At 36.7% G+C, this 12,588-nt stretch overlaps 1 pseudogene; it reads left to right on the forward strand.

The window, feature by feature from the left end:
* The first annotated feature begins 7,289 nt into the window (after window positions 1-7,289).
* On the forward strand, window positions 7,290-11,862 carry LOC140506942 (AP-1 complex subunit mu-2 pseudogene; annotated as a pseudogene).
* Window positions 11,863-12,588: the final 726 nt, after the last annotated feature.

The following is a 12,588-nucleotide window of genomic DNA, read 5'->3' on the forward strand; positions in this document are numbered from 1 at the left end:
TCCAAATTAGGAGTGGTAACAACCTATTGAACCTAAGTTTGTTAAGTCCAAAGGGTGACTTTTCAAAAAGTGATTGAGTCCTTTCTTCTTCCCAATATGGCTCAAAATTCATCACACCCAAGTCCCAGCAACAAGCGCCTCTCTTCTGATTGAGATTTAGTCGTATCTTTGTGTAAGATAGTATCCCTTTCTTAACTGGACATTTTAATTGTTTAAGTAGGTAAAGAAAGGATATTTGTGTGAGAAACAGAGAAAAGATATAGTATGAGAAGTTCTGAGAGAAAACAGCTTTTCAGAGGGAGGAGAGTACTGACTCAGGAGAACTGCATTGCTTCTCAGTGGCTAATTTATTTTTTAAAAATATAATTCCTATTGCTTCATCAAGGCCCTTACTTTTTTAAATTATTATTTATTTTTAACATTCATTTTAAAAATTTGAGTTCCAAATTCTCTCTGTCCCTTTCCTTCTCGACCATTCACTGAGAAGGCAAGAAATAGGACATCAATTATACATGTGAAATTACGCAAAATATATTCTGCAATGGGAAAAAGCAAGAAAAATAAAGAAAGAGAAAAATTATGCTTCAATATGCATTAGCCTCCCTCATTTCTCTCTCCGGAGGTGGATAGCATTTTTTTTCATTATAAGTCTTCAGAATTGTCTTGAGTCATTGTATTGATCAGAATAGCCAAGTCATTCACAACTGATCATTCTTACAATACAGTATTGTATATAATGTTCTTCTGGTTTTCACTTCACTTTGCATCAGTTCATATGCTTTCTCAGGTTCTTCTGAAACCATCCTGCTCATCATGTCTCATAGCACAGCAGTATTACATCACAGTCCCTAATAGTTAATTTAAATATGACTGCTGTCAATACATTGGACTTTATTGCTGGGGAAACTCTGGATTAAAACAGAAATGTGGACTTGGTGTTTTTCAATCTAAGATAGAAGTGAGTCACTGAACATGAGAAAGCCCTGATTTCAGGAAGGAGGATTAATGTGAAGTCCCAGCGGAAGAAATAAACTGAGAAGTTGCTTACAGAAGTCAAAATATCAGACCCAGATGACTAGGAACAGACAGGTTTTTCAGTTGATGCAGGAAACTGATCTGATTGGAGAAAATATTGGATGTTGGGAACTGATTAGCAAAAGCAGAATCTTCTGCTGTATGACGATCTGTTTAGAGAAAAGCCTTGCTCTATCACTATATATAGCTGGAGAGAAGGAAAAATACCTCAGAAGCTTGCCTCCTATGCCTTTTACTACCCTCTTTGGCTGAAGTGGAGGGATTCTCTCAAAGTCCAGATAGCAGACATGAATGAATAGCTTTGCAAATCCAAGGCTTAAGGGAACTGCTTTTCACTAAAAGAGTATAATGCTACCCCAGTGCCAAATCAAGTGAATAGACCTGGAAAGCTTTGCACATTTCAAGCTTATAGCTGCTATTTGCTTTTTAAAAAATGCTTAACACTGCTTCAGCTGCCTGAGAGTAGCAGCTTTGTTCGGGAAGAGAGTGGAGAGGCATAAGAGGAGTGATTTTTCCCTTCAGCAGGTGATACATGATACTAATTTCCACAAGAACAAGGCCTTCAGTCCAGAGTTGTAAGTTGCTTCAGGCACATGGGTTTCCCTATTTATGTGGCTCACTACTAGAATTCTATAAATTCTGGGAGTGTCAATCATACCTATACTTTACTTTAATTGTTCTTTAAATGTTTCATAAAATTCACTGGTAAATCCTTCTGGTCCTGGAGTGTTTTTCTTTTGTAATTCATTTGTGACTTATTCAATTTCTTTTCCTGCTATCACTTTATTTAAATAGCCTGGTTAACTATTTGGTTAACCTGAGCATTTTTCATTTTTCCAAATATTTATTCATTCCATTTAAATTATCCATTTTCTTGGATATATTTGAACAAAATGTTTTCTCATAGCCTTTTTTATTCCCTCAACTATTACAAATTCTCTTTCATTCTTCACATCACTCATCCCAGCCCCCACCACTGGAAAAAAAGAAAAGAAAGCAAATGGGGATAATTAAGCAAAACATGTACCCACACTGGCCACATCCAAAAAAATATACCTCATTCTGTCCATTACTTTTCTATTAGAAGGTGAATAGCTGACTTCACTATTGGTCTGCTAAAATCATGGTTGGTCATTGCGTTGATTAGAGTTTTTAAGGGTTTCAAAGTTATTAGTTTTTACATTGTTATTGTACAAATTTTTCTCCTTGTTCTGAAACTTCACTCTATATCATTCTTACCATTCTTCCCAGTTTCCACTGAAGTTATCCCTTTTATCATTTCTCCATAATTTTCTTAAATCATTCTCATTTCTCTTCCCAATTTTCCTTCTACTTTCTTAAAAATCCTTTTTGAGCTTTTCCACAGCCTGGGACCAACTCATATTTTTCTCTGAGGCTTTGGATATAGCAGTTTTGACTTTCTTATCTTCTGAGTTTCTGTTTTGAGCTTTCCTATCACCATCACAGCTTTCTATAGTCAGGATCTTTTTCTGCTCTTTGCTCTTTTTTCCAGCCTACTTGTTTTCCATGCAATGTCAAGAGATCTAAGAATCCTATTGGATGGATCTCCTGTGGAATATTTATGGGAGGACATAGACAAGATTCGTACAAGAGGAGAAGGTCTGGATAGATTGTGATCTACTCTGTTGGAGGGAGTACCCACACTGAAGACCTAATAGAGTTATTTAAACATCAAAGAAGTATTGGAGCCACTAATAGACTGTATGTTTGTTATTCCAGGGCCAGTATAGGTAACTTCAGAATCATTAATCACCAGATGTGTAGCCACCAGGTAACTACAGCAACTCAAGAAGGGGTTGTGAGCTAATATAATAAAAATAACAGTTCTACCTAAATTAATTTACTTATTCAGTGCCATACCAATCAAACTACTAAAAATTATTTTAAAAAGCTAGAAAAAAATAATAACAAAATTCATTTGGAAGAAAAAAAGTCCAGCATATCAAGGGAATTAATGAAAAGAAATGCAAGGGAAGGTGACCTAGCCATACCAGATATTAAACTGTAAAGCAGCACCCATCAAAACTACTTCGTATTAGCTAAGAAATAAAGTGGTGAATCAGTGGAATAGGTTAGATATAGTAGTCAATCACTAGAATAATCTACTATTTGATAAACCCAAAGACTAGCTCCTGGGACAAGAACTCACTATTTGACAAAAATGCTAGGAAAACTGGAAAAAAAAGTATGGCAGAAACTAGGCATAGACCAACATCTTATACTATATGCCAAGAGAAGGTCAAAATAGGTACGTGATTTAGATGTAAAAGCTTAAACTATAAGCAAATTAGGAGAGCAAGGAATAAATAGTTTACCTGTCAGATCTATGGAGAAGGGAAGAATTTATGACCGAATAAGATATAGAGAGCATTGACAGATGGGAGAAATTTTGGAACTCAAAATCTTATCAAAGTGAATGTTGAAAATTGTTTTAAAAAATAAAAGAAGGGATTGTGATCTGCTAGGATAAGTATTAACATGAATGATTGAGGCAGGGGAGGGAATTCTGTCTTAACTGTATCTGCATTACACTAACCATTGTGTGTCTGTTGCTTAATGAGAAATATTCTTCTACCAATTCTCTCAGGCAACATTTAGATAGTGATTAACTTAAGAAGTGAGGTCTGTAAAATTTCTGTTAACCAGAGCCAAAAAGTAATACTAGTCCAAAAAACATGTAGTATGGCATAGTGGAAAGAGCTTTAGCATTGGACTCAGAGGACCAGAATTCACATTCTACTTCTTTCACCTACTTACCTATGTAAATAAAGTCATTTATCTTCTCCTGCCTCAGTTTCCTAATCTACAAAATAAAGTGGTTGGATGAGATGGGGTCCTTTCCAGCTCTAAATCTTTGATCCTATGATATGCAGCTTTGAAATATATTACTGCAAGAAAACCTTACTGCTGCTATTGTGGAGGTTAAAAGCTTTACCACTGTGAATTCAGTATGGGCCTGGAGACTTTCCATTCCATTCTCTTGGGTACACAAAATTAGAGAACAAGTCTCTTGACCTGTTTCATAAAATGGAACTGGGAAAGCTGCCTGGATGTGGATTAGAGGTTAAGTCATCTCTGCTACTGTACAGTATTTCATCAGTGTATGTAGCTGTAGCAATAATTTTGTAGGATTGTATGAGAATACCCATATACCATTAGAGAAAATTGCCTAAAGAAACAATTTAAGAATTTATAAGTTGTATGTAAATTAATCTTGATTATCTAGAAATGTTACTATGAGGTAGTTCTGTACAATTAGGAAAAGAATCTGGCAGTAAGAAGCAAGTAAATATATTTTGGCTCTCTCACTATCTTTAAGAAGTGGCCAGGAATAAGTAAATAACAGTTACTGGAATTCTGACTATCATCTCATCCAGAAACTTAAAAAAAAACATCTCTAAACTGCTGGTTATGACATTCTTGGTACAAAGAAGACCACTTATTTTTGGAACCTAGTCCAAAGAATTTAGGGGCAGCTGTCTTGTTTTCGGAATTCATGAGGTATGGATGCCAGAAATATAGACCTGTTGCATTCCTCAATGAATAGAAAGAAATTGGTCAAAATTAAGAAAGTCTAATAAACCAGAAAAATCTTGGAAGAAATATTATAAGAAGGAATAACATGAAAGTATGGTCTTGGTGTTACAGACTGGGTCTACTTTCTAAGGACCAGCCTACCTAAGTATATGAGCCTAATTACTAGAAGACTGGCCTTTAGGAAATGAATTTTTTAGCCATGGAAATAGATTAAAAAAAAATAAAATGCAAAAGGCCCCTATTGATTCAAAAACTTTATAGAAAGAAGGAACGTAGGAGGCCATCTAACTAATCCCTTACATGCTCTTCAATAATATCCTTCCAGCACTTGAAGAACTGCAGTGAGAACACATCAGTTTCCAAATTAATCCACTTTAGAAGAGCTCCAATTATTAGGAAGTTTTTCTTTACATTAAATTTAAATCTGCCTCTTTGCAACTACTACCATTTACTTCTGGTTCTGAATTCTGGGGCTAAGCAAGAGAGATTTAATACCTATTCCATCAGGCATCCCTTCAAATTTTTGAAAACATATATCGTGCTTCTCTTAGATGTTCACTTTTTTCAGGCCAAACATTTCCAGTTTCTTCAGCTCATCTTTATATAGCATGGACTCAAGGCTCTTCACCATCCCAATTGCCCTCCTCCAGACACTTTCAAATCTTTCCCAAAATGTGCAACCCAAAACTGAACACGGTACTCTAGATATATTTTGATCTAGATGGAAAACAATAGTCCTATTACCTCCCTAATACTACACACTATGTCTCTCCCAATGAATCCCAAGACTAGTCTTTTTGGTCTCCAAAAAAAAAACACTCCTGACTTGTGGAAGCAACTATGTGACAATGGATAGAATTCAAATATTTGATAGATATTTACTAGCTGTGTAATCTGGGGCAAGTCACAATCTCTATCTGATTCAGTTTCCTCAACTACAAAATGAAGATAATAATAGCACCTTCTTTCCAGGGTTGTTTTGAGACTCATATAAGATAATATTGGAAAAGCACTTAACAAAGTATCTGGGTACTTAGTAAGCCCTTGATAAATGCTTGTTTCGCTCTCTCCTTTGTACTCTTTCTTTCCCTTCCTCCTTTCCTTCTTTTCTCTCTCTTTCTTTCCTTCCTTCCTGCCATGTCACTCATATTGAATTTGTTATTCACTATTCTCTACATTTTTAATATATAAACAATTGCCTAAGCCATGCTTCCCTTTTGTCTACTTGTGCAATTGATTCCATGAATCTGAGTTTAGGATTTTATATTTATCCCTTTAAATTTAATCTTATCTGGTCCAACACTGTAGCCTTTTGGTGTTGTGACTGTCATTAACAAGTTAGTAATCCCTCTCAATTTCATATGATGTAAAAATGTGCGTGTGCTATCTATGCTTTTGTCTAAATCACTGCTAAAAATGTTACATAGCACAGGATCAAAGGCTTATCTTTGAGGAATTTCACTTGAGACCTCCTTTTGAAACATTTTGAAGTGCTTCAGAAATTATGTTGCCTCTCAGGTAGATTTCTTCTGGATCTATCTGGTCAGTTTCAAACACTACTTAATTTCATCTTCTTAAGTGCTTCCTCACATAGTAGAGCAGTTACTAAGGGTAGATTCTGCATGTAATGTGTTGTTCTTTCCTCACTGATCACTTGTAGCACTGGCCTTTTTCTCTACTAGTAGATTTTCCCCCTATTCTTTCCTGTGTGATAATGTTTCTAGCTTTGCAGAAGTACAGATAGAACACAAGCAAAATCTTCCACAGTCTAGGAATTTTGAACTTATGTAACAGAGCAGGTATGGAGTTATTCTAGGAGATGTCTGCTGGCTGACCCTATCAAATAACCCCCTCTTCTTGGCATTAAATTTGCATATGCAAGCATTCTAGGAATTTCTCCAGAATGGTTAAAACCACAAAAAATGTAGCCTTCTCTGCTAACAACAGACGTATCCAGACAGTTAGGCTTGGCTAGGGAAAAGTAATGCAAAACTGTAAAAGATCTTTGTGGACAGCCCCTACTGTTCCCAGGCTTAATAAGACCCTAATTCATGCGAGATACTCTATTGGGTTTCAGGTCTTATTTATAGTTTGGGAAACCAGGAAGTTTCATATCAACCAACTACTGAGAGGCTGACATATACTCCCTTGGGCAGGATTCTTGATTTAATCATGTATCCTTGCTTGTATAAATTGTAGCAGTAGAAGGCAAAAGTGTTAGGTTTGCCTTTGCCTCAATATTGCAATAAGAACCCTGCACAATATCATGAAAATGACAAAAAGATAAACCAGGATGTTCTAATTGAAATATTGGGCTAGTATATGTAATGGTTAGATTGCAACCTCTACTGGTGAATTGAGATTTTACAGCGCAATTTGCTTAGAATACATGTGCATTGTGTGTGTGTGTATAATGCATGTGTGTACACACATACATATAGTGTGTACATACATGTATATATACACACATGAACATACATGCATAGATACATATATTCACTTTTTTAAAACTTTATTGATTTTGTTTTTGTTTTACATCCCAGTAATTTCTTAGTACCCAATTGTGGCACGGCCAACAATACTTTAACTGACACAGTGCTTTCGATAACATCTGGTTTCTATAGTTCTATATCCCTAACAATTGTTTTGCTTCCTAGAGATTTTGTGACTATCCCACCATGAGAAATGTAAATGAATCAATATTGCTTGCTTTGGATTTATTACTATACATGCACATGTATATTTATATCCAACTATATTAATAACTAAGGTCTATAAATCCTTTTGTTAGAATCTTAGTGTATGAGAAATTTATCTCCCTCCTTCCCTCAAATCCCTACAAGATCTGAGTTAGCATTTCACATGTAGAATTCCAAGGGGGAGAAAATAAAAAACAAAAATCTTTATCAAACCTTTGATTCCTCACTTGAGAGAACAACCCAACATCATTCTCTTGCCACTTGTCATATGATTGTCTTATATTCTTTATGTATTAATTACTCCTTGCTGATTTTTTTCACCTCTAAAACCAGCCAAAAAGGTCGGTCCTTCTTTACTCAATGACCTTACATACAAAATGCTCCTTAAGCTCAGATAGCACCATGTGCCTAGAATCATAGATAAGACTCATGTTCCCCCTTGTTAACTAAGTTTGAGTAAATCATAGAGCATTCCAGTCCCACAATCCCATCCTCTTCAAACAATTATTACTCTTAAAGATCCCAAAGGGCAGATGAGGAGGCAGTGGTAGTAGGTAATACATTGCTGTCTGTCAGTTTCCTCCTGGAGTCTCTAAAAAAGGAGGGACCATCTCTAATACATGCCAGAGATCAGACTTTTTCTTATTTAAAATAGATATTATTGCCATCTTTGTTTTTTAAATTTTTAAATAAATCTTATTTTATTTTCCCCCAATTACATGTTGAAGACATTTTAAACATTTTTTGAACTTTGAGTTTCAAATTCTATTCCTCCTCTCCCTTTCCTTCTTTCTCCCTGGGATGGCAAGCAATCTGATATAGGTTATACATACATAATCATGTAAAATGTTTCCATATTAATCTTGAATACTTGAACAAAAAGAAGAAAGAAAAAAGAAAGAAGGAAGAGAAAAAAGAGCATGCTTCAGTCTATTCAGACAGTATCAGTTCTTTCCCTGGAGGCAGATAACATTTTTCATCATGAGTCCTTTGGGATTGTCTTGGATCACCCAGCCAGGCAAGAAATTAGAGATAGGCAAGTCTTGGGTTCCCTTAACAGTCACCAACACTGTGTTCTGGCATTCAGAGGGCATCAAATAAAAGAAGAATGAAGTTTTCATTGGTTTGAATGCCAATCTACTGGTGGGAGTATGCTGTTGAATGAGTTTGTGGGCACTATTGACCTGAAGTTGTTCTTGTCTGGCATACCAGAGCTGAGATTGGGACTCAATGATTGGTTGCTTTTTAAACTCACCAGCTGCAACAAAGTAAGTCTATTGAATTAGATGTTAAATGCCATCAATGTGTCTGGCTTATGAGATCTGACAATTAGCAAATCATCTCATTCATCTCACCTGATGGTGACTTTGACCTCATGTTTTATTGGCTTACCACCCAAGTAAAACCACTGATCTGGATTGAGTCTGTCATTGGGAAGTTCTCTCACAAATGGGTAGAAATTATGGAGAAAGCTAAGGACTGATTTAAGAGGCAGTCAGTGGCCAGCAGGATGGAGATTGCAGTATGAGTGCCCAGTGATGCAATTCCCCAATTCAAAACAAATGTTAGCAGTGCCAAGTACCTGCCTGAGAAAAATGTGGTTAACTGGAACATCAAGTCCTTTCATGAAGGAAAGGAGTACATAACGAGAGCACAGTTTGACTTACCCTATTTGGAGAAAGAGGAGGTAGCGAGCCAGCCTCCTATCTGTGTTAAATTTGAGATATTTTATATCAGTCTCTCTGGGATTCAGGTCTGAAGATCATTGAGAAGAATGGCTACCACGCCCTTTTCTGGGTCCCATATATCACGCAGAATAGGGATTATTAACTTTGGGACACATAGAAAAGAAACAGACACTAGAAACTAACCCCTTATTCTGTGGACCTCCTACCCAAAGTTTTTTTAAGAGTATGGGTGTGTCAGCTAATATGGAAATATGTTTAACATGATTACACATATATAATCTATATCAAATTGCTTACTGTCTTATGGAGCAGAGAGGGAAGGGAAGGAGGTAGAAAATTGGGACTCAAAATTTTATAAAAATTGAATGTTAAAAATTATCTTTACAAGAATTGGAAAAAGTAAAACTATTGGTGGGGGGAGGGGGTGGAGAATGTATGTTTGTGAGAATGAATGGCCCCTGTTCTTATATCTATTTGAGAGGCATCCTATCTGTGTCTGTGAATGGGAAGCAACCCCTGAATTTATGTTTAAGGGGCAACTTTGGCCCTCATCTGTTTGTTGAACCCTGTTTGTGAAGTCTGCCTTGTCTGTATTGGGGGTAGGGGTGAGCATTCATGGCCCTTTTCTGTGAGGCTCAGCCTCTTCATTGTCCACACACCTGATGTGGGGGCCCAAGCCTGGAGGCAGCCTCATGTAGCTTTCTCCTGACTCTCAAGTTGGATTTTCTCTTCTTAGAGAAAGAAAGCAGTGACAGGGGTGTGCCTAGAGCTCTCTTCTTCATATCATTATATGGAATAAAGGTGAGGAAACTTTCCCTTCCCTCCACCTCACTGCCTTGTCAGGAGAATCTGCTGTGCCTTGGTCCCCCTGCATCTTCCACTATCCTGTATTATGAGAGGGGGTTCAGTCAAGCTCTGCCTTGCTAGGGCTTCTCTGTTTCCCCTTCCTATCTAGTTTTAGGATTTAAGATTAAAGAAAGTTGAAGAAGAAAAAAAGAAAAAGAAGAGAATTACAAGTCAACAAAATCAATCTAATATTAAAACTACCCTCCCCAAATCTGGCTTTAAGTGCTTCAAACTTATGGGAACATTCCCCTCAACCTTGCGAAGGAGAGAGGGGAGATATCCTCTAATATCTTTTCTTTGGGGCCAAGCTTCTTCTTTGTAATTATTGAACATTTTTGTTTGTTTGTTTGTCACTGGTCTTGCTGTTTACATGATTGCAGTCATCGTACACAATGTTTTCTGTCTCTACTTCACTTTGCATCAGTCTGTATCATGCTTTTCTATGTTCATTGTTTCTTTAGCACAGTGATATTAATGCACCATGATTTGTTTAGCTATTCCCCAATCAATGGGCATCTACTTTGTTTTTAGTACTTTGCACACACATGTTGCTTTAAGTATTTTGAGGTCTATGGAGTCTTTCTTTTTGTTACTGATCTTCTTTGGGTATATGCTTGGCAGTTGAATCTCTTTATTTCCATAATTTCAAATTGCTTTCCAGGATGGTTGTTCTAATGTCAAATGCACAGCATACCAACAATGCATTAATATGCCTGTGTTTCCATAACCCTTCCAACATTGCCTATTTTAGATAGGACTTTTTCTACATAAAAAGGGAAAGCTTGGAACTGCTATATTACCCCAGTCTAGAAGGCTGTTTCACTATTGCCCCAATCTGGACATAGATTAGAAGAATCTACAGTATTCCTTTTTGGTATTGTTCACTTGTTTTAGTCATGTCTGACTCTTCATGACCCCCATTGGAGGTTTGTTGGCAAAGATACTGGAGCACTTTACCATTTACTTCTCCACCTCATTTCAGGAAACAGGCAAACAGACTTAAGTGACTTACCCAGGGTCACACAGCTAGTAAGTAGCTGAGATCAGATTTGAATTCATGAAGATGAGTCTTCTGGATTCCAAGCCCGATGCTTTATCTACTCTGTTACCTAACTGCCCCATTACTATCTCTAATCAGTATAAAGAATGTTCTTCAGTAAATCCCTCTAAAAGTTAAGTTTTATATGTGGGTTTCCATATTTTCTTTCTAGTGTGGATCCTTGGGTTACCACAAAAATCACAATCTTAGGGAGGCATTTGTTACCAAATGAAGGAATTTAAGTGGGTAATAGCAAGTGATTGTTTCTTTGAATTGTTCAATTCTTTGAATTTAAGAAGCCCTTATTTCAATTCTTACAATGAGTGACATTAGTTATCACCAAAACTTTCTCTTTTAACAAAGAAGTATAATTAGGAGGAAAAAAACTGATATAATAATGATTGTATAACAAAACTTCCAATAAACAAAGAGAAAATGAAATTCTGGTGTTTGTGAGCTTAAATCCAGGGAATCCTAGGTAAGGTGAAAATTCTGAGGACATAGTGGAAGGCATTCGGATAATGGATAGTTAAGAAGAGATGACGAAATATGTAAAGAGCTGCAAGATGTTGAAATGCTCCAAGGGAAAAATGAACTGCTTGGTTAAGGACAGTAGCCAACAAACAGCATGTGAAATGGTGTCCAGCTATGTGAAGGAAATCACATAATTCCATGATTCATAACATAATCTATGCCATTAGTCTTCTCTCATGGTTTTATTCCTGACATTCTGGATTTTTCTTCTCTATTCCAGCAGTCTCACTCTAGAGATGGCTCCACCCGCTAAGGTCCACTCCTTAGAATGGTGAAGGAACCAGACCATTCATGTTTACTTTTCTCCTGACTGCTCCTGACTTTTTAGGCTTTTTCTGTTTTGTTCCTATACTGGTATTCTCCCCCCTTCCAACTCCCTCTTCATGTATTATTTCTTCTCCCATTAGAATGTAAGCTCCTTTAGGGCAGGGACTATCTTTTGCTTGTGTTTGTATCCCCAACTCTTAATATAGTGCCTAGCACATATGAAAGAATAAATTCTCTCTCTCTCTCTCTCTCTCTCTCTCTCTCTCTCTCTCTCTCTCTCTCTCCCCCCCCCCCCCAGTTTATCTACCTATCTATTATTCTTGAATTAAGACTGCTACTTAGGTGGATTTGTGACTTATTGAACAACCATAATCAAAGAGTACTAATTAATAGATTTGGATTAACCTAGAGGGAGCTGTCCTTGAGGTAGTAGCCCACTTGTATTTGATTGAATGAAGACACTCTAAAGAATAACATTCTCATCAAACTATCAAGGAGCAGGGACCACCAATTCTTCCCTCTTTCCAACAACCAGGCTTCTGTTCTGGAAGGAGCTGGTGCTATGCCTTCTTCCTTTTCTAAATGTTTCCAGAAGCAGCCCTGGGAAATTTGAATAAACAAGCTTGACTACTCTGGGAGAAGATGGGGGATAGAATGAGAGTAGGAATTCCCCCCAAAACTAATACACAGAAGAAAGTGCTGCAAATAAAGATGAACTACATAAATGTTGGAGGAAAAAGGAGGTAAATGATAAAGATTAATTATAAGCCTAATTAGATTACAGTAAAATGTATGCAACAGAGAATGTAACATTTTGTGTTTAGATCTCCAGCACCTAGTAGAGTTTCTGACTCATAAAGCTCACCAAATAAACATTTGTTGAATTGAATTAAATTGATTGGAAGTACATTCACTGGTATAT

The sequence above is a fragment of the Notamacropus eugenii genome, chromosome 5 (assembly GCF_028372415.1).
Source record: "Notamacropus eugenii isolate mMacEug1 chromosome 5, mMacEug1.pri_v2, whole genome shotgun sequence".
NCBI classification, from domain to species: Eukaryota; Metazoa; Chordata; class Mammalia; order Diprotodontia; family Macropodidae; genus Notamacropus; species Notamacropus eugenii.